The following is a 23,268-nucleotide window of genomic DNA, read 5'->3' as shown; positions in this document are numbered from 1 at the left end:
TCTATTGTTGATGAAGGCCTTAATGGCTGAAAGCTATAATTGTGAGCTCATTTTCTTGTGCCTATCTGCGACTCAGCATCCCCGTTATATGCTGAGTAGCAACTTTCCTCTTCATAGTATTGTTACATTCCATCCGGGATTTCCCATTGTTTGATTACTAAAAAAATGTTTTAAAATATGTAAAAGCATGTACATTATGTATGTATTTGATAATTTAGGCACCATAGTTAATCCATATAGAACATAGTAAAACAAACTGATTTTTGCAATCAAACAAGGCACTGGACATCAGATCACAGAGCTAGCTAATATTTCTATTGATTTGAATGGTAAGATTATAAGTGATAATTCACAGATAAAGAAATTTTTAATGACCATTTCTTGAGTGTTGTGGAGGCAATAAGGTCAAAAAATTCAACAGCAAAATCAACGCAGTGTGTTTAGAAACAAACTTCTGTAAAATTTAGTGGTCTGTTACTGTTATCCACTTCTCCATGTGAAATTAAGAAACTGTTAAATAAGCTCTGTATGAGCTTTCATTTTTAAAGATGTTTATTTCGTATAAAATTGTTGTATAAGAAGTGCAAATCCTTTGATACATATATGCAATACTAAGCCAAGACAATTTTCCATATAGATTAAAATGTATCATAATAAAGTGATATTAGGAAAAGGATAGATTACTAATCACCAAGTAGATGACATGTTGAGTTGCAGGCAGGCACAACAAAAAGACTGCTACACATTTAGCTTTTGGCCAATCCCTTCTTCAGAAAAGAAAATGCAGACACATTCACACAAGCAAGCACGTGTCATGCCCACAATACTACCATCTCAGGCAGCTCCGACTGGAATACATTTGGGTCCCAGCTGCTGGAGATGGTGGTCTTGTGTGCTTGCTTGTGTGTGTGTGTGTGTGTTTCTTCTCCTGAAGAAGAAAGCTTTGGCCAAAAGCCAAATGTGTAACAGTCTTTCCGTTGTGCCTCTCTGCAGCTCAATGTGTCATGTTTATGGTGAGTGGTGATCTCTTCTTGTCCTAATATTGTTGAAATTCTGACCTGGAGTCTCCATTGTTTAATAATTCAATGATATTTACCGTATACGTGATAGAAGTAGTGTCAGTAAGTACCAATTTTCTTCAATGTAGACATTATTTTCTAAAAATTTTGAGAAAGTTGTTTACTTGCAGCTGTTCCATACCTTGATTATATTAATATAATTAACAAATAGCAGTTTGGATCTCAAAATTGTTAATCAACTGATATAGCAATGCTGTTCATACACTGACTAACTAAATTCTACATATATTAAATAATGGAACAGAACGAGTCCATGTTTTCATATGGCAAACTAAGATTTTAAAGAAATAATAGTATAGCTAACAAATAAATCACAGCATATTAATAGACTAGTTTAGTGCCCGCTGCTTTGCTCGGGTAGACAGTACGGTCTACACAGAGTTGTTGTTATTGTTTATCAAATTTTTGTTTTTCATAAATTGCAACACCTTCTAAACTTTTCACACTAATTAAGGCCATGGAAGTATCGTCTTTTCCAGATGTACTGCTGATGAAAAGAAATTCTGATAACTGGAGTCCAAGAATTTGTTAACCATGCCTTTTGCGTTCTTGTGGTGATATTTCCATAGAAACTTTCATCCCAAACACGTTTCTTTATATCTAACTGAGAAGTGGAATATCAATTTTCAATGATTTACCTTTCAAAATTTTTTTTAATATAGCGAAATAATTTCTTAAAAATTATCATCCCCTTTTTCACCACCTTAGAAACTGAATTTCCAAAAATTGTGAAACACACACTTCTTTTATATCTAACTGAGAAATCAAATACAAATTTTCATAGATTTAGCTTTGAAAATGCTTTCATAATGGAATAATTTCATAAAATTTGTAATCCCCTATTTTACTCTCTTAGCTGTTTGAGTTTACAAAAACATTAATCTGCATTTACATATATACTCCACTAGCCACCAAACGGTGTGTGGCAGAGGGCACGATTCGCGCCAAAGTCAAACTAACGTATTGTAAGCTATTTCCTTTGTTGAAGGACTGCACGCTTCATGATTCTACCAGTAAACCGCAATCTAGAGTTCGCCTTGCCCTTTACTTGTGTAATCTGATCATTCCATTTGAGATCATTTCGAATAGTCACACCTAGATACTTGACGGGTGTTGTCACTTCCAATGACTGGGCATTTATTTTGTTCTCATACATTAATGGAGATTTTTGCATTGTTATAGGCAGTAGGTTACACTTTCTAATATTGAGAGATAACTGCCAGTCACTATACCATGCATTTATTTTTTGCAAATCCTCATTGACTTGTTCACAACTTTCACGTAATGCTACTTTCCTGTAGACTACCGCATCGTCAGCAAACAGTCTAATGCAGCTGTCAATACCATGAACCGTATTGTTTATGTAAATCGTAAAAAGCGGCGGACCTATTACGCTGCCCTGAGGCACACCTGAAGCTACGCCTATTTCTGTTGAAGTCACCCCATTTAGGATGGCATACTGCCTCTGTCTGTTAGAAAACTTTCTGTCCAACCTCGTATATTTATTTATTTATGCATTTATTTTACCTGGCAAGATTAGGGCCTTCAGGCCCTCTCTTACACCTAACCAGGCATACTCAGATTCAACAAATTTCAGTGTCTACAGAAAATTAGGACATATAACATGTTATACAGTATTAATGTTAAAGAAAAAAAATAGAGATTATAAAAGTAGTACAATGATAATTATAACAATCAAAAAATAATTATAACAATCAAGAATAATAAAAATAATAATAATAATGATAATAATAATAATAATAATGACTATGTATATGAAAGTAAACATATTTTTCTTATATGAGTGTCAGTCCTATTGCTAGTTGGGAATTTTCTCGTTATATTCTTGCAGCTTGTAAGTTATTCTCATCAAGCAGAGACATAAGACGATGGAATGGGGTGAAAGAGATATAGAAGAGGTAGATAGGTTAGAGGAAGAGAAATAGAATGGTAAAATTCGAAGCTATGATGGAGAGGAGAAAGAAAAAGATGAGGGGGGGGGGGGGGGGGGGGGCACAACAATGGTGGCTATACCGTCCCTAATATGTAAGTCTTAAGTTCCCTCTTGAATGTTGAATGGTTTTGGATAAGACGCAGATCACAGGGGAGCGCGTTCCATAGTCGTATGGCTGAGATGGAGAATGACACGGAGAAAGATTTTGTGTTATGTAAAGGTACAGCCAAGATGCTAGACGTATCCGATCTGGTATTGCGTTTGTGGAATGATGATAGGTGTTTAATGTGAGAAGATAAGTATTGGGGGCACCAGTGGCTAAGAAATCGATGAAGTAAGCACATCGTGTGGAGATCGCGTGCCTTATGTGGGCGTATCCAACCTAGCTGGGAGTATGAAGGACTGATATGATCATACAACCGTATGTTGCATACGTATCTAACACAAGCATTCATCACTAGCTCGAGGCATCTCGAATTTTCATTATTTGTGCCATGTTGAACTACATCACAGTAGTAAAGATTAGGCAAGACTAGTGCTTGGACTAATTTTTGTTTAACATGGGATGGAAATATTTTTCTAAACTTTTGAATTGCATGTAGGGAGGAGAGCGATTTCCGGCAAGCTGTGACTGTTTGTTCTTCCCAGTTTAGGTGTTCATCCAAGATTATTCCAAGGTCTTTTACTGTTTTTTGGTATGGTAGTTGGGTACCATTGAGGAGTATTTGAGGGACTGTTTCGCGAAAGTACCGACTGATTAACTTTGGATGAGATATAAGTATGACCTGGGATTTCTTGGGGTTTAGTTTCAGACCTAGGTTCTGTGCCCATCGAGAAACAGAGCAAAGATCTGCGTTCATACTCGCTACTGCGTCAGCAATGTTCTTGGGGCTTGCACTTGTGTACAGTTGGATGTCGTCGGCATATAGATGGTAGTTGCAGGAGTGAATCACTGAAGAAATATCATTGATGTACAGTGAGAAGAGTAATGGACCAAGGACGGAGCCTTGGGGAACTCCAGAGCGCACGTTTTTCCATGATGACTTTTCCGATCCACAAATGACTTGTTGACTTCTGTTTTTGAGGTAGCTGTCGAACCAGTGTATTGCGCTGTTTGAGAAATTCAACTGCTTCATTTTAATTAGTAATATATCGAAGTCAACTGTATCAAAAGCCTTGCTAAAGTCAAGCAGTGTTAGGATGGTAGCTTCACGTCTGTCCATAGCATGTTTAATGTCATCAGTTACTTTGATTAATGCAGTTGCTGTACTATGGTGCTTTCGAAAACCTGACTGATATTTGTCGTGGATGTTATGAGTTTTGAGGTAATCTGTCAGCTGTTCATGGACGATGTGTTCTAGGGCTTTAGATATTGCAGGAAGTATGCTGATCGGCCTGTAGTCACCTGGCGACTTAGGGTTGTCAGTCTTGGGTATAGGTTGAATTAAGCTTTGCTTCCACTCAGTAGGATATGTACTACTGACAAGAGACAGGTTGAAAATGTCTGTGATAACTGGAGTAATAGTGTTTACGACGTTCTTAATCATGCCAATGCTCACTCCATCATTTCCTACTGCCTCGGAAGAGATTCTCATAATTGCCTTGTGTACTGTGCCGGTAGTGACATGTTTTAGGAAAAACTTGTCTCTCGAGAGATTGATATCTTGGGGCTGGTAATTTGTCGCTGCGTGGCAGTTTACGGCTGTTGAGAAGAAATCGTTTAATTCTTCTGCAGACGCTTGATAAACAGCGTCAGATCTTCGCTTCCCTATACCGAAACTGCGCAGCTTTTTCCACAGTGCGGCAGGTTTTGATATGCCGCATACGACAGAGCGGGCATGTCTGATTTTGGCATTCCTCACGCTTTGCTTGGTTCTATTTCGGAGTTTCCTATAAGCTTCGTACGCCTCGGGAGTTGGGTTACGCTTGAAGGCCCTATGTGCAGCATCACGTTCATTCATTAACTGGCGTAATGCAGTGGTGAGCCACGGAGCGGGAGCTCTCTTTACCTTGACAGTGCGTTGAGGAGCATGTTTATCATACAGTGCAATAATTTTGCGACATAATTCCCGAATTTTTCCGTCTAAAGTCGGTTTATTGCTTATATCATGCCAAGGGATGTCTGAGCAATCCTTTTGAAGAGCGTCATGGTTAACATTTTTTAGGTTTCTGTAGGTTACCAGGTGAGATTTTTCTTTGGTAGTATGTACTGAGTAATTTAAGAAAATCACGTCATGAGCAGAGAGTCCTGGAGCGGATGTCTGATTGGCGCGAATTATTTTATCTGATCGCTTTGTTGCTATTATATCTATGAGTGTATGGCTGTGTGGCGTGTGATGAGTTGGGTCCAGCGAAGCTAAACTCATATCATTGGAGTGGAACAGTCTCCTAAGTTTTTCTGCAGAGGGAGATTTTAACTGTAAGTCGATGTTTGTGTCGCCCATAATGATTATGTGTTCATACAGTGTCACGAGCGAGGACAGGGCAGACTGAAAGGAGGACATAGCACCGACGTTTGGAGGTTTATAGATTACTCCAATTAGCAGTTTCTGATTTGATGTATTTATTTCGAAAAACAAGAACTCTGCTTCTCCTTCGCCCTTTGCATCCGATGTGCATAGTATAGTAGGTCTCAGATCAGAGCGAATATAGGCACCCACACCACCCCCGCGTCGTGTTTCACGATCTGCCCTTAGGAGAGAGTAACCAGTGATTCGGATAGCGTCGGAAGAAATGTTTGGTTTCAACCAAGTTTCAGAGACGAGGATAATATGGAACAGCGATTGGCAGAACAGGTCACAGAACTCGTCGAAGTGAGCCGTTAGCGACTGAGCGTTCGCGTGGGCCACAAAGAGCCCGCCGCCGGAACCGGTCCGTCCCATTGTGGCCGCCTGTAGGACCGAGCGCGCTCCGTCTACCTGCTGGCCGGAAGAGGGACAAAAGCTGGATTTCGCGGGGGAAGACATATTTACAGGTGTGTCCAAGGTCGTGACTGACTCAAGCGTCTGTGGACTAAAGGTGAAAGACAGGCTGGTGGTATCGGAGAAGACCATAAACGCGCTCTTTTTGAAGCAAGTGACAATGTGGAACTGAGTCGAAGGCCTTTCAAAAGTCGAGAAATATGGCATCAACCTGTGAACCGGTATCTAGAGCCTGTTGTATATCATGTGTAAAGAGGGCCAGCTGTGTCGCGCACGACCTCTGTTTCCTGAAACGGTGTTGGTTTCTGCAGATGAGCTTCTCAGTCTAGAAAAGTCATTATGTCTGAACACACAATATGTTCCATGATTCTACAAGAAATCGATGCCAGTGAAATTGGTCTGTAATTATGTGCATCCGATTTTCTCCCCTTTTTATAGATTGCTATGATCTGGACCTTCTTCCAGTCCCTTGGAACTTTCTGCTGTTCCAGTGATCTCTGATAGATGATGGATAAGAATGGTGCTATATTTGTAGTATAGTCAACATATAATCTTGCAGGGATATGTCTGGGTCAGATGCCTTCCTGGCATCGAAGTATCTTAACTGTTTTACAGTCCCAGATACCCTAAACTCTGTCAGCCATCCTTGCATTTTGCATTTATTCAATAAATGAAAGGGGGAATGGTGCTGCAGTCCTCTACCATAATTAAGTTTTTGAAAGCTAGGTTTAGAATTTCGGTCTTCTGTTTATCATCATCCGTTACATTACCCGTACTGTCAGCAAGATAAGGTATTGAATTATTTGTAGCGTTCATAGATTTTACGTACAACCAAAATTTTTTAGGGCTACTTTTAGAATCTGCAGATGAAATATTGCTTTCAAATTCGTTAAAAGAATCTCTCATTGACCTTTTGACAGCTGCTTTCATTTCGCATAATTTCTGTTTGTCAACGGGGCAGTCACTACGTTTAAAATGACTGTGCTAAATTCTCTGCTTTCCTGGCAACTTCCTAACATGTTTGTAGTACCATTTGGATCCTTTCCCTCCCCTATATTTTTGCTAGACACATACTTCTATAGCATGTGGTGGACAATACCTTTAAATTCCGACCAAAGATGCTCAATATTTCACATATTTCTTTTATTTGTAATTCAGAAGTCTAATACCAGTTTTCATAGACACACCATTAAAAAAATTTCATAGTTCTTTAATAACGATTTATTTTTAAAAAAATTTAGCCAGCTATTTTACCCACTTAATGGTAGAATTTCCAGAAATGCTGAAACACATTTTAGTTGTTCTAGCTTTAAAATTGACTTAATAGCACCATATTTTCAAAAAGCTTTTCACCCCATTAGGAGTGGAGTTTTGAACATGTCTTCCTAAACAATGCCTACAGTGTAAGATCCAAAACCTCCATACATCTCAAGTTCCTGGCCTGATAAATGTGTGGTGTGTGTAGGTGGGGGGGTAACAATTCAGTTCAGCCACTTTTTCACTTATTTAAATGCAGGCATTATATGCCAGTGTCAGTCTCTTTAATAAATACCGAATTATTGACCAGTTTTGTTAGTGTGAAGCAGGTCTAAAGCATGCATATGTTTAAGAATTTATATATGAAGCAAATTGCTAAAACATTGAAAATATCAAACATAAAATTCTTAATGTTTTCTAAAGTGCATGTACTTACAATCTATTATGGATTCTGGGGATTATTTGAAAAATTGGCTCATGTTTAGAGCACCTATCCACCCATATGTATACAATGTTGTTGTTGTGGTCTGGATTAGTCTTGTCTTTTGGTCTCCCTCTACGATTTTTAGCCCTCACATTTCCCTCCAATACTAAACTGACAATTCCTTGATGTCTCTGAATATATCCTATCAAACGATCCCTTCTTTTATACAAGTTACATGCTACAAATTTCTTTCCTCCACAATTCTTTTCAGTACATCCTCATTCATTATGCACTTACACATGTGATCTTCAGCACTCCTCTGCAGCATCACATTCAAAGGCTTCTATTCTCTTCTTGTCTGAACTGCTCATTGTGCACTTTTCACTTCTGTACCAGGTTAGACTCCAAAACTTCAAAGATTTCCTAACCCCTAAATTTATATTTGATATTAACAAATTTCTCTTCTTCAGAAACTCTTTTCTCCCCATAGCCTTTCTACATTTTATATTCCCTCTTCTTCAGCCATCATCAGCTATTTTACTGCCCAAACAGCAAAACTCATCTACTACTTTTAGTGTCTCATTTTCTAATCTAGTTCCATCAGAATCGCCTGACTTAATTCAGATACATTCCATTACCATTGTTTTGCTTCTGTTACTGTTCATCTTATATTCTTCTTTCAAAACTATGTACATTCCATTCCACTGCACGTCTAAGTCTTTGCTGTCTCTGGCAAAATTGCAGTGTAATCAGCAAACCTCAAAGTTTTTATTTCTTCTCCCTGAACTTGAATTATTTCTCCAAATTTTTCTTTTCTCTTATAATTGTCGTCTGGCTTCTGTACAAGTAGATACAACTTTTTATCCCCTGTATTTTATCCTTACTACCTTCAGAATTTCAGAGAATGTATTCCAGTCAACATTGTCAAGAGCTTCTCTAAGTTGATAAAAGCTATAATCGTTGGTTTGCATTTCTTTAACCTATCTTGTAAGGTAATTCGTAGGGGCAGTATTGCCTTGTTTGTTTTAACATTTCTCTGGAACCCAAACTGATCTTTCCTGAGGTTGGCTTCTAATAGTTTTTTCAAACTTCTGTTAGTATTTTGCAACCATTAACTGACAGTTCGGTAATAATCACACCTGTCAGCACTTGCTTTCTTTCGCATTCGGAAGGACGACGGTTCAATCCCGGGTCCGGCCATCCTGATTTAGGTTTTCCGTGATTTCCCTAAATCACTCCAGGCAAATGCCGGGATGGTTCCTCTGAAAGGGCACGGCCGACTTCCTTCCCCATCCTTCCCTAATCCGATGAGACCGATGACCACGCTGTCTGGTCTCCTTCCCCAAACCAACCAACCAACCAACTTGCTTTCTTTGGTATTGGTACATTCTTCTTTGAGTATGAGTGTATTTCCCCTGTCTCATATATCTTGCACACCAGGTAGAAGAGTTTTGTCATGGCTGTCTCTCCCAAGAATATCACCTGTTCTGAGAGAATGTCGTCTACGCCAGGGGGCCTTGTTTCAGCTTAGATATTTCACTGCTCTCTTAAATTCTTCTTGTAGTATCATATCTCTCATCTCATCTTCGTCTGCTTCCTCTTCTCTGTCTGTAATATTGCCTTCAAATTCATCTCACTTGTATGTACCCTCTATATACTCCTTCCACCTTTCACTTGAACTTATGATACTTGTATAACTGCTGCTCTTTTCTTCAAAGGCCTCTTTTATTTTTCTACAGGCAGTATCTGCCTTTTCCCTAATTATACATTATTCTACAGGCTTACATTTATCGTCGCGCCATTCCTTATTAGACATTTAGCACTTTCTATCAGTCTCATTTTTAGATTGTTGTATTCCCTTTCATCTGCTTCATTTGCTGCATTTTTATATTTTCTCCTTTCATATATTAAATTTAATATCTCCTGTGATATCCAGCCTAAGTCTTGTTGTTTTATTTATTTGGCCCTCTGCTGCCTTCATATTTCGTCTCTTGAAGCTACGCATTTGTTTTCTACTGTATTCCTTTCCTCTTGAACTCTCGATAACTTATGGTTCTTTCAACTTATCCAGGTCCCAGTCCTTAATTTTCTACCTTTTGGAAAATTCTTCAGTTCATAACCAATAAATTACAGTCAGTCCACGTATGCACCTAGAAATGACTTATAGTTTAAAATCTGGTTGAAAAATCTGTGTCTTACCATTATACAAACAATCGAACTTTTCACTGTCTTCACGTCTCTTCCATGCATACAACTTTCTGTCATGATTCTTGAACCAAGTGTTAGTGATGATTAAATTATTATTGTAAAATAATATTGTAAAATTGTAACAAGTAGCTTTCTCTTTCATTTCTTTCTTCAAGTCCATACCCCTACCCTTTTTTTTCCGACTGTTACATTCATTACCCCTCACAATTAAATTTTCCTCTCCCTTAACAATCTGAATCATTTCTTTTATATCATCAAATAATCTTTCAAGTTCATCATCAGCTGTGGAGATAGTTGGCATTAGCTATCTTGCCAAAAATATATCAGTGTACTTCAGCCTGGTGCAACATAAAATGACTTGACGGAAGTTTCACTGTGGTGTAATCACAGTACGAAGATTTTTAAGTCGTAAATATATATTAAATCAGTTGGCAGAATTGTGTAACTTCAAGTTAAAACATACTACAATCTGTATACATGTAGCCAACATGTGAAACATAGAGAAAAATATCTAGTCTGTACAAAAATAATAAGTTTATAGACCTATTGAACAAACCACTCATTTCCAATACCTTGGCTGTGATATAACTTAGTACACTATTTTGATAATATACACAAACTGAATTAATACCAGGCCATTTGTGGAACAATCCAAAGAACATGATCTACGGAGTCATGAATGATGACTGTAGAGTTTAGGCTTGTTCTTGCGCATCTATATCACGCATTCTCTGACAGACAATGAGCTTACATTCTGACTGCTTTGAATGTCATCGGCAATGCAAGCATTGAATGGGATTGTAGTGAGTTATTTAGTGAAATTTTATACCATTTATTGCTGGTTATCATCATTGCTGGTGGTGGCAGATGTCAAATTCTACATTTGCAAGTGAGAGACATAATTTTCAAGATACACACTGTGTTCAAGTGATACACACATGTATGTGCATACTGCAGTTGTCACTTGGAACCAGCAACAATGCAATTCTTGTCCATGTCTCGACCTGTACCAATGGCCATCATAAATGAATTGGGCTTGGGGGGGGACCAAGAATGAAATTTTATAAATTGATGGTTGTGACAATATTGCTGTGTGTCTTATTGGTTAGGGTGAAAAAATGACTATGTGCAGAGAGACATTAATCTTTTCAAAATACAAGATGAAATCACACAATGGAAAGTCCAGGATGGAATAATGACAATATTATGAAAATGATATATTATTACTCACTACACAAAGATGTTGAGTTCCAGATAGGCACAGCAAAAGGATTGCTATACATTTGAGCTTTCTGCCAAAAGGCCTTCTAAAGTAGAAAACACACACGCATTCACATGACCACTGCCTCTGGCTGCCGGAGAGGGCGTAAGGAGGTGGCTGTGGTGGGATAGGGGGGAGATAGCAGGGGACAAGGTAGAGCTGTTAGGTTCAATCAGGAGATTTTTGTGTGGGGAGCAGGGGTGGTGGAAAAGGAGAGAAGTGGAGGAGTGTACAAAGACTAGTGAGTGTGCTGGTGGAATAGAAGGCTGTGTAGTGCTGGAGTGGATCAAGGGAAGAGGATAGGTAGGTTAAGGACAGGGACTAGCGAAGGTTGAGGCCATGGGGTTACAGGAACGTAGGATATATTACAGGCAGAGTTCCCACCTGTGTAATTCAGAAAAACTTGCATTGGTAGGAGGGATCCAGGTGGTGCAGGCTGTGAATTAGTCATTGAAGTGAAGCATGTTGTGTTAGGCAGCATGTTTAGCACCTGGGTGGTCTGGCTGTCTCTTGGCCACAGTTTGTCAGAGGGCATTCATGCAAACAAATAGCTCGTTGATTGTCATGCCCATGTAGAAAATAGCACAGTGGTTGCAGATTAGTTTGTAGATCATGTGACTATTTTCTCAGGTACCCTTGCCTTTGATCGTGTAGGAGATGCCTGTGACCGGAATGGAGTAAGTGGTGGTGGTTGTGATTGTGGGTTGTATGAGACTGGTCCGCATGTGGGTATATAACAGGTATACGAGCCATGAGGCAAGGGGTTGGGAGCAGGGTTTGAGTTGGGGTTGACAAGGATGTTGTGTAGGTTCGGTGGGTGATGGAGGGACGGGGGGGTTGTTGGGGATATTCCTCATTTCAGGGGACAGCAAGGGGTTGTTGAAACCCTGACAGAAAAGGTGATTCAGGAGCTCCAGTCCTGAGTGGTACTGAGTCATAAGGGGAGTGCTCTTTTGTGGCCAGACAGTGGGTATGTGTGAGGTGACTGGTGAGACAAAGCACAGGAGATCTGTTTCCATACAAGGTTGAGAGTAATTTTGGTCTGTGAAGACCTCAATGATACCCTCAGTAGGCCTACATTTGGAGGAGGATAGTTTGACACCACAGGTGCGGTGGCCATGGGTGGTGAGGCTGTATGGGAGGAACTCTTTGGTATTGTGTGGATGGCAGCTGTTGGAGTCCAGGTATTGTTGGTGGGTGGTAGGTTTCATGTGGACAGAGGTACTGATGTAGGTACCTTTGAGATGGAGGTCAACATTGAGGAAGGTAGCTTGTTGGGTTGTGGAGGACTATGTGAAGCAAACAGGAGAGAACATGTTAATGTTCTGGAGGAATGTCGATAAGGTGTCCTTGCCCTCAGTCCAGATCACAAAGGTGTCAGTGAATCCAAACCATGTAGGAGTACGAGAGTCCAAATAGTTAGGAAGGATTCCTCTCGAAGGCTCATGAATAAGTTGGCATAGAATGGTACCATGTGGGTTCCCATTGCTGTAAAATTGATTTCTTTGTAGATGATGCCTTCAAAGATGAAGTAATTGTGTGCGAGAATACAGTTGGTTATGGTGACCAGGAAGGAGGTTGTCGTTTTGGAGTTAGTTGGGCCTCGGGAAAGATAGTGTTTCAAAGCAGCAAGGCCATGGGCATTGGCAGTGTTAGTGTAGAGGGAGGTGGCATTATTAGTGATGAGCAGGGTGCCTGTGGTAAAGGAGCAGGAACTGTGAGAGTCAGTGGAGGAAATTGTTGGAGTGTTATATAGGAGGGTAGGTTATCCACGAGGTGTTGTCCACAAGAGTAGAGATTCTCTGTGAGAGCACAGTAACTGGCCACAACAAGGCATCGTTGGTGGTTGGGTGTACGGACTTAGGAAGCGTGCAGAAGGTAGGAGTGAGGGGAGTGCTATGGAGAGAGAAAGAGAGAGAGAGACTCAGGGGAGAGGTTCTGGGATGGGATTTGAGGAGAGACTGAAGATCCTGTTGGATTTCTGGAATGTGTCACTGTGGCAGGCTATGTAGGTGGAAGAATCTGACAGCTGGCGGAGTACCTTCACCTGTTAAGCCCTGCAGTTCAAAACCACAGTGGTGGAGCCTTTGTTGGCAGGTAGGATTATAAGGTCAGGATCTGTTTTCAGATGGTGGACTGCTGTTCTTTCTGCCGATACTATCTAGTATTGCCCCGGTTCGGAAATATCATAGATCTGGGGCTGATGCACAGAGCAGTCTTGAGTTTTAGTGGGGAAGTGAGTAGTCTCCATGTGACCCATGTTCGCGTTTAGTGATTTTGCTGTTTCCTCTTTGTTTATTGCTCTCATGTCAAACGAAAACAAAATGGAATTCTGTGACCGGAAGCTATCAAGTGAATTAAATTACATTCACGTAATTCCACAAGGCTAAAATATGTTATTAGTTTGATTTTTTTTTTAATTTCATTTCCAGCTTTCTGACAGTCAAGCATTAATCGCCTTGCAGAACAATGAAGTTATTTTCGTTGGTTTTCTAAAGAAATTTGGCATTCGTTCATCTTTTCTGCTGAGGCAGTCAATTCATGAAACTAAGTGCTTAATTCCACACTGTTGGCTACTTTCAACTGTTCGCTGTATTTCATTATGGCATTATGCCATAATAAAGAACCAAACATGAGATAATACGGTACTGGTACTCCAAGAAAATTTACATCCCAATCTGGACATGTGAATGTGTACTTTAAGCTGAAATATGCATTTAATATGGTTCACGAAATTTCGTTTCTCTTGGAGTATCCTCTAATGTCTTGTTTCTTTTATGACATTGTGTAAGATCTTTTAATGTTTTACACGTACGAACATACGGGCTTCCTACGTAATCGTAGCTGCACAAGTGTGTTGACACGTGTTATCTGGCGCTCTCTGGCAACTGCTGAAATGAACCTATTTCTAACAGGTTGTGGGAAAATATTGTGAATGGATGTTTGAAAAGTGTTACTTTCAAAGTAAATTTCCTTTTACGCAAGATGAACTGTGTGTGAGAACGTACAATGAATTTCTTATATCGTAGAGGATTTGACACTCATTTAAAAATCACCTCTTTGGGGATGACCATTTAAAAGAATTTTGAGCGCAGAAAATCAGACATTTATGTCGTTGTTAAAATGTTACTAGCACATTTGTGTGATGTATCTTAAAGTGTAACACGTGCAGAAAAGATCAACATTATATGTGAAAGCTTAGCTTCTCTTACAGCTTATTAATATTCGAGATCAATATTATGTGTGAAAGCTTTTCTTTTCTTGTATCAGCACTATGTATATTAATTTAAACCATTAACTTTTCCTATTTGTATGTTTGCACTACTTAACAGCGATGTTGCTATTGGCTGACTACATCACATTTCCTGTGATCTGGATATCCGCTGTCATCGGCTGGCGAGATCACGTGACATGAGCAATGACTGTCTTACAAAAGCACATCACAATCTCAATTTCAGTGCTTCGGAAAGTAACGTGGTGTTTGGTGGAATTCAAATTTATACTTTCATTATACGAAAATATGCAGTATACATGTTGCTGCACATCAGACATCTTTCCAAAACATGTTTTTCCTACCCCCTCCCCCGAGGTTCACTTTCTAAAGTGCTGAGAAATTCTATGCCAGTGTATGCAGATTGATAAGTTTGCTGTGCTGGTATTAGTCTTAGTCATAGGAAAGGGGAATTTTGTTAAAATTCAATAAAGGCGTGGTTGAGCGGTGAAGTCTGAGGCCGTTGGCAGTGTGGGGTAATAGTAAGCAGCCAGTAGGCCAGGTAGGATAAACATCGCGCAGAGCTGCAGTGGCATATTGTACGTACGATGTGTTTGGAGTGGAGCAACAGCGAGGCAGGGAACTGCAGCTTTGCTTTAACTTATTGCGATGTATGAGCCGAGGCTGTAGGCCAGATCCAGGAGTGGCGATGTGTAAGTGGCTGACGTATGGGAATTTACCCCTGCCATAGTTTCTCTCTCTCTGGCACTGTCAGAAGAGAGGGAAAAGCCGTATAAATAGTCAGGCACTTTAAGCTTGAGGGGTGTGCCAGGTCAGTCGAGAGTCGGGTCGGACCTGTGCTGGTCTACCCTTATAGGGGCCAGTCTGGCAGCGATGTTGTAAATAGCCTGTGTAACCTATACTTTGTTTCTATGTACTTGTACGGGCTGTATTCCGCCTCTGCGGACGCAACACGGGCGGGGCGGAATGGCAGCCAGGTACTTGGAGATTGCACAGTCTGCATGGAGGAGGGCAGTGACAGCAGTCTGCAGCGGGTCCAGGATGGGCCACGTTCGCTTCCCACCTGGAGTACCGGGGTCCGGGCGAGGCATACGCTGCAGGAAGTGCAGCAGCACCAGGGATGGCGGTGGGTGTTGCCATCCGGCAAGCACCACTAGCAGCAAGTTGCGGTGCCGCATCCAGGAGGACAAGGGTTCGAGTCTGGTCCTGTCCTGGGAGCAGCGGCGGCCCAAGTGCCACGGGTGACCAGTACAACCACCTTCATCCCATAGTCATACAGAGCAGGCCAAACAGGATGGAGGGCGGCAGGGACCAGGGACTGTAACAGTCTCCAGGATCATGGCAGTGTGGCAGGCTCCCAGCTGAGCAGCCTTGATGACGGAGCAGCAGCGTTGGCATACCAGGAGTTGCTGAGCTGGCTGGACTCACGGAACAGCGCTGCGGGCGGCACGTCGACACTACGCTGCACCCATTGAAGTACTGTAAATTATGTGAATAAAGCAGTTCTACCGAATACCGCTGTATCACTCTACACTGTCCCTTGACGCTATTAAACATGCTCAGCCTCCTGACGAAATACGGCGTCGTGGGTCCCGGCTTCCGCTTGGCCATGTGGAGACCCGGGTTTGACCATTGACACCTTGCAACAAGTTTTAAAGTTCCGAGGAAAAGTATGTTGTCACTTAACATCGAAAAAGTGTTCTCTCATCTGGGAGAAAGTGTCTATTAGGACTGGGGTAAGGACACTTTCGTCTTGCAAATGCTGGAGTTCAAGGCAAAGCTTGGCATGTAGGGTGTAGGATACAATATGCTCTTAAGACCACATCTGAAAATCCATGGGCTGGAGGGGCGGGGCACCTGTCTGCAGGTAGGAGCGACAACCAGAGATTGTGTCAGTTTGCAAGCATGGATGCATCCTGGCAATGGATACAGTCTGGGAAAGACACTTTGTGGTGGGGAGATGCGCATAACCGACATTGAGGAAAGGCTGGTCCTGGCCACTGTTCCACCATACAGCATGTAGTCCATTTATATTTTGTTGGACTGACAGACTTCCATCCTGTGACCTGATTTACCACATGCCATAAATTTCGACCACTGATAACAGCGTTGGTGATAGGGATGTGTCAGGACGGCAGTTGCTGGGGTCAGTGCTTGATTGCTTGGTCATTGTGAGACAGTTGCCAGTCTGTCCAGGCTTGTGGAAGGGAATGACGGGAGGCGTAACAGCAAAAACTGGACATGTAGTGGTGCCACTGAAAGCACTGACTGCTCAGGAGTTCTGATGAGTGGCAGATGTGCCTCTAGAGAGGGGTCCTTCAATTTTAACGAGTCTGCCTGGAGCTTTTCACCTGAGCGGTGCACCAATATCATGTTCCTCACCAAAGCAGCTACATAAGACCTTTGGCAAGATCGACTCTGGCACATGAAATTACACTCCCACGAGATGCACAGCAACCAGGCAGCCCATGCCATATAAGATTGTCCAGTGAGTTTGTGGCAGCGGAAGAATTTATGGCAGGCCGCAAAGGCATGTACTTCGGAATCAAAATAATCATACAAACTGGATTTGACCTGGCTGTAAGGAAAGCTGTGGGAATCATCCTCTGGTTTCAGTTGTTGTACCAGCTGATCTCAGGTCTGGTATAAGCTAACAAGAATGTGTGCAGCTGCTCATTACTGGAAATGACACGGACCAAGAAATGTTGCTCCATCCTCACCATGTAGTTGGCTCACTGTTTGAGATAGCAGTCGAACGACGGGAACAATAGAGCCAAAGTGGTGAAGTTCAGATGATTGGAGACCTCCGGCGCCGTTGCAGACAATGCGGTCACCCTGTCCGTCGTGGTTTGAAATACCTGCTGCATGTGTTGCAGAGTCAGCTGAACCTGTGGCATCATATCCAAGGTTTCAGCCATAGGACCTTCAAAGTATTTGTTCCTAACCAGCGCTATCAGCGCACACGTGTGTCATAAATAAACCTTGATGCCACTAAATAATCCACCTTGGGCAGATCTAAAGTCATTAATTTTCCACAAATAGAATTTATTGAAAAATTTGTATGCTCATCTGCTCCAATGAACTAAACACAGTTAACACTCAAAAATTACTGCCAGGCTGCAGGCCTTTGTTCAGCAAGTCAAAGTCTCGTACTTGGTCGCATTTTTCACAAACTAATATTTGCAGAGTTCTGTTGCTGCTCAAAGAAACCAAGTTCCACAAGAGTTTACTTTTAGCATGTGCACAGTGATATAGATACTTGGAAAAGTAGAATACACTCAACGCTCTACCAAAGTTTGGGAATCAGGTTACGACATAAAGACAGAGACTGCAGAGTCCAGGCAGTGTCCATCGAGGAGGCAGTTGGTCGGCAGCAGCATCATAGTGGAGCAGATGTCCGTCTGTAGCTCTGGCTCGATGTGAACTGACTTTGCACGGCAGTGCACAGGCTTAAATACTATTATATATCTATTAGCACTGTGACAGTAAGTAGGCTGGTGAATGGTATGGCATCATCTAGCCCAAAACACGACTCACCTCTAACTCTAAACTCTATTTCAAACTAGAGACTTGTTCTTCAGGCCCAAGTTCTGTCAAAACTAGGTGCACAAAAATTAAGATTTAAGCAACTATGTGGTGGTCATACATAAAATTATATCTTGCCATATAAACTGAACAGTGAGACACTGAAAGGCCAAGGAAACATTGGCAGAGACTTCCTCTGTTAATGGGATAGGCAAATTGCCAACTCCAAGGAAGAGGAGGAGGGTGATCATGCTGATGGTGATAAAGGAGGTAGTATGACCATCGATGTGGACAGGAAACAGTACGTTACTAGTAACAAATATTCTGAAATTATCTAGGAATGTTTTATTTTTAAGATCAACTCGTCATTAATTATAAGGTCCGGTTGCTTTTTTAAAATTTGCTATAAGCCTTTCTCTCTTTCACTGTATCCATTTACTTACTTTTTTCGATCTTGCATAAAATTTTATGAGAATCTTTGATATCAACTGTTATGTGATTGCTGTTACAAAGACGAGCACTCTTAACAGATTTACAGTTCTGTCTTGTATTTAAATCATCACTAATGCTATTGTAAATACTTCTACTCCTCGTAGAAGCTTTCACACCCCTCACAACTAATTTTGCAAATTCCCAATTTTGCACTCAGATGAATATTTGGGTAGTGTGTCACACTGTTTTATGTTATGTTACAAATGTGAAACCTAATTCATACTTTGATATCTTGGAAGGTCTGTCCTATTACAAAAAATGGTTCAAATGGCTCTGAGCACTATGGGACTCAACTGCTGAGGTCATTAGTCCCCTAGAACTTAGAACTACTTAACCCTAACTAACCTAAGGACATCACAAACATCCATGCCCGAGGCAGGATTCGAACCTGCGACCGTAGCGGTCTTGCGGTTCCAGACTGCACCACCTTTAACCGCACGGCCACTTCGGCCGGCTGTCCTATTACAGCTGATATGGAATCATACTAATACAAATCAGTGTATCTTGGGATTCTCTTTTGTCACCATAATTTTGTTGACCAAAATATTGCAGCTATTGTGTTATGTTGAGTAATTCATATTTTCTAGCATATTAACTACATAACCGTTATTAATCACTATATGTTTTATAAGTTTAACTTTCCATTACTTCCATTCTGTTGGAAAGAAAGGTTTAATATTCTATTAATCATGAAATGAAATAATGCTTTCTTTTCTACCCTGGGTCTCTTGGTGAAGGTGTCAGTGCCTTAGGTCCAGCCTCAGTTAAAGCAAAGAAATGCCATAGCTACATTTCAGACTTGTGCGAAATTAGACAATATCTAGTTGAGGTATGAGTGAGAGATGATTTAGTCTCAAATACGCCATAAAGAGTAGCTTACATGCATAAGTCTTCAGAGCGAGCTGCACAGAACTTTAGGAATATGAAGCAGAGCAGCTGTTCACATAGGACTGGTGGGCTAAAATTTATTTCAATTCTAATCAATTTCCATAAGATGTGTTTTGGAAATTTAATGTCTGTTAAATAATCTGCAATATTTTTCACATAAACAGAGAACTGACTTCCAGTATTAAATACACCCTTGCAGTTCAGCCTTGTTTGTTTATTCTATATATTTTTGTGTATCTTTCAGATATGATTGACAGGCACTAAAAGCCAAAGAAATATCTCCTTTTCTTTATTAACACATTTAAACTTCACTTGCATATAAAAAGCCATTCATTTAATATCTAGTATAAATAATAACATTAAGCAGATTCACTGCTGAGCGTGTGAGTGGTATCAGGGCAGTTAGTCATCTAAAGTGTTTAATACAGTGTTTCATACAAATTTTTCAAACTAAATCAAACAATGAAAACTCCAGAATGGAATAACGACACTATTATGCATAGGATAGATTGCTACTCACCATGTAGTGGAGATGTTGAGTCACAGACAGGCACAACAAAAAGACTGCTAAACAAGTAAGTATTTAAGCCAAAATAAATTCTTCTGAATTAGACAACGTAAGTCTTTCTGTTGTGCCTGCTGTGACTCAAAATTTTTCGGACTTCTCTATCACAAAAGACACACAAAAAAGTCAATAATTTTTTTGATAATTAATAAAGAACTTCTTGTAACTCGTGGTCTAGGGGTAGCGTCTTTGATTCATAATCAAAACGTCTTCGGTCCCGGGTTCGATCCCCGCCACTGCCTAAATTTTGATATATAATCAGCATTGGCGGCCGAAGACTTCCGGCATAAGAAGTCAGCCTCATTCTGCCAACGGCCTTGTCAAAGAGGGCGGAGGAGCGGATAGAGGTTCAGGGCACTCTCTTGTCCTAGGGGTGGGAAATTGCCCCTAAAGGCGGAAGAATCAGCAATGATCAACGAAATGAGGATGCAGAAGGCAATGGAAACCACTGCATTAAAGACACGTAACGTGTATCCACAGGACATGTGGACTGTAATTAAAGAAGTGTCATGATGATCTCTCCATTGGCAAAAGATTCCGGAATAGTCCCCCATTCGGATCTCCGGGAGGGGACTGCCAAGGGGGAGGTTACCATGAGAAAAAGATTGAATAATCAACGAAAGGATAACGTTCTACGAGTCGGGGCGTGGAATGTCAGAAGCTTCAACGTGGTAGGGAAACTAGAAAATCTGAAGAGGGAAATGCAAAGGCTAAATCTAGATATAGTAGGGGTCAGTGAAGTGAAGTAGAAGGAAGACAAGGATTTCTGGTCAGATGAGTATCGGGTAATATCAACAGCAGCAGAAAATGGTATAACAGGTGTAGGATTCGTTATGAATAGGAAGGTAGGACAGAGGGTGTGTTACTGTGAACAGTTCAGTGACCGGGTTGTTCTAATCAAAATCGACAGCGGACCACCACCGACAACAATAGTTCAGGTATACATGCCGACGTCGCAAGCTGAAGATGAACAGACAGAGACAGTGTATGAGGATATTGAAAGGGTAATGCAGTATGTAAAGGGGGACGAAAATCTAATAGTCATGGGTGACTGGAATGCAGTTGTAGGGGAAGGAGTAGAAGAAAAGGTTACAGGAGAATATGGGCTTGGGACAAGGAATGAAAGAGGAGAAAGACTAATTGAGTTCTGTAACAAGTTTCAGCTAGTAATAGCGAATACCCTGTTCAAGAATCATAAGAGGAGGAAGTATACTTGGAAAAGGCCGGGAGATACGGGAAGATTTCAATTAGATTACATCATGGTCAGACAGAGATTCCGAAATCAGATACTGGATTAAGGCGTACCCAGGAGCAGATATAGACTCAGATCACAATATAGTAGTGATGAAGAGTAGTCTGAAGTTTAAGACATTAGTCAGGAAGAATCAATACGCAAAGAAATGGGATATGGAAGTACTAAGGAATGACGAGATACGTTTGAAGTTCTCAAACGCTATAGATACAGCAATAAGGAATAGTGCAGTAGGCAGTACAGTTGAAGAGGAATGGACATCTCTAAAAAAGGCCATCACAGAAGTTGGGAAGGAAAACATAGGTACAAAGAAGGTAGCTGCGAAGAAACCATGGGTAACAGAAGAAATACTTCAGTTGATTGATGAAAGGAGGAAGTACAAACATGTACCAGGAATACAGAAATACAAGTCGCTGAGGAATGAAATAAATAGGAAGTGCAGGGAAGCTAAGACAAAATGGCTGCAGGAAAAATGTGAAGACATCGAAAAAGATGTGATTGTCGGAAGGACAGACTCAGCATACAGGAAAGTCAAAACAACCTTTGGTGACATTAAAAGCAATGGTGGTAACATTAAGAGTGCAATGGGAATTCCACTGTTAAATGCAGAGGAGAGAGCAGATAGGTGGAAAGAATACATTGAAAGCCTCTATGAGAGTGAAGATTTGTCTGATGTGATAGAAGAAGAAACAGGAGTCGATTTAGAAGAGATAGGGGATCCAGTATTAGAATCGGAATTTAAAAGAGCTTTGGAGGACTTACGGTCAAATAAGGCAGAAGGGATAGATAACATTCCACCTGAATTTCTAAAATCATTGGGGGAAGTGGCAACAAAACGACTATTACGTTGGTGTGTAGAATATATGAGTCTGGCGATATACCATCTGACTTTCGGAAAAGCATCATCCACACAGTTCCGAAGACGGCAAGAGCCGACAAGTGCAAGAATTATCGCACAATCAGCTTAACAGCTCATGCATCGAAGCTGCTTACAAGAATAATATACAGAAGAATGGAAAAGAAAATTGAGAATGCGCTAGGTGACGATCAGTTTGGCTTTAGGAAAAGTAAAGGGACGAGAGAGGCAATTCTGACGTTACGGCTAATAATGGAAGCAAGGCTAAAGAAAATTCAAGACACTTTCATAGGGTTTGTCGACCTGGAAAAAGCGTTCGACAATATAAAATGGTGCAAGCTGTTCGAGATTCTGAAAAAAGTAGGGGTAAGCTATAGGGAGAGACGGGTCATATACAATATGTACAACAACCAAGAGGGAATAATAAGAGTGAACGATCAAGAACGAAGTGCTCGTATTAAGAAGGGTGTAAGACAAGGCTGTAGCCTTTCGCCCCTATTCTTCAATCTGTACATCGAGGAAGCAATGATGGAAATAAAAGAAAGGTTCAGGAGTGGAATTAAAATTCAAGGTGAAAGGATATCAATGATACGATTCGCTGATGACATTGCTATCCTGAGTGAAAGTGAAGAAGAATTAAATGATCTGCTGAACAGAATGAACAGTCTAATGAGTACACAGTATGGTTTGAGAGTAAATCGGAGAAAGACGAAGGTAATGAGAAGTAGTAGAAATGAGAACAGCGAGAAACTTAACATCAGGATTGATGGTCACGAAGTCAATTAAGTTAAGGAATTCTGCTACCTAGGCAGTAAAATAACCAATGATGGACGGAGCAAGGAGGACATCAAAAGCAGACTTGCTATGGCAAAAAAGGCATTTCTGGCCAAGAGAATTCTACTAATATCAAATACCGGCCTTAATTTGAGGAAGAAATTTCTGAGGATGTACGTCTGGAGTACAGCATTGTATGGTAGTGAAACATGGACTGTGGGAAAACCGGAACAGAAGAGAATCGAAGCATCTGAGATGTGGTGCTATAGACGAATGTTGAAAATTAGGTGGACTGATAAGGTAAGGAATGAGGAGGTTCTATGCAGAATCGGAGAGGAAAGGAATATGTGGAAAACACTGATAAGGAGAAGGGACAGGATGATAGGACATCTGCTAAGACATGAGTGAATGACTTCCATGGTGGTAGAGGGAGCTGTAGAGGGCAAAAACTGTAGAGGAAGACAGAGATTGGAATACGTCAAGCAAATAATTGAGGACGTTGGTTGAGATGAAGAGGTTAGCACAGGAAAGGAATTCGTGGCGGGCCGCATCAAACCAGTCAGTAGACCGATGACAAAAA

The 23,268-nt window shown here is 40.9% G+C and overlaps 1 protein-coding gene across 1 annotated transcript in view; it reads left to right on the top strand.

The window, feature by feature from the left end:
• The window catches only part of LOC124613253 (putative protein tag-52), a 153,885-nt gene that overhangs the window by 72,687 nt on the left and 57,930 nt on the right, over positions 1-23,268 (top strand). The window lies entirely within an intron of this gene.

The sequence above is a fragment of the Schistocerca americana genome, chromosome 4 (genome assembly GCF_021461395.2).
Source record: "Schistocerca americana isolate TAMUIC-IGC-003095 chromosome 4, iqSchAmer2.1, whole genome shotgun sequence".
NCBI classification, from domain to species: Eukaryota; Metazoa; Arthropoda; class Insecta; order Orthoptera; family Acrididae; genus Schistocerca; species Schistocerca americana.
Note: the sequence above shows the minus strand (reverse complement) of the source record. Positions and strands in the feature narration are given on the sequence as shown.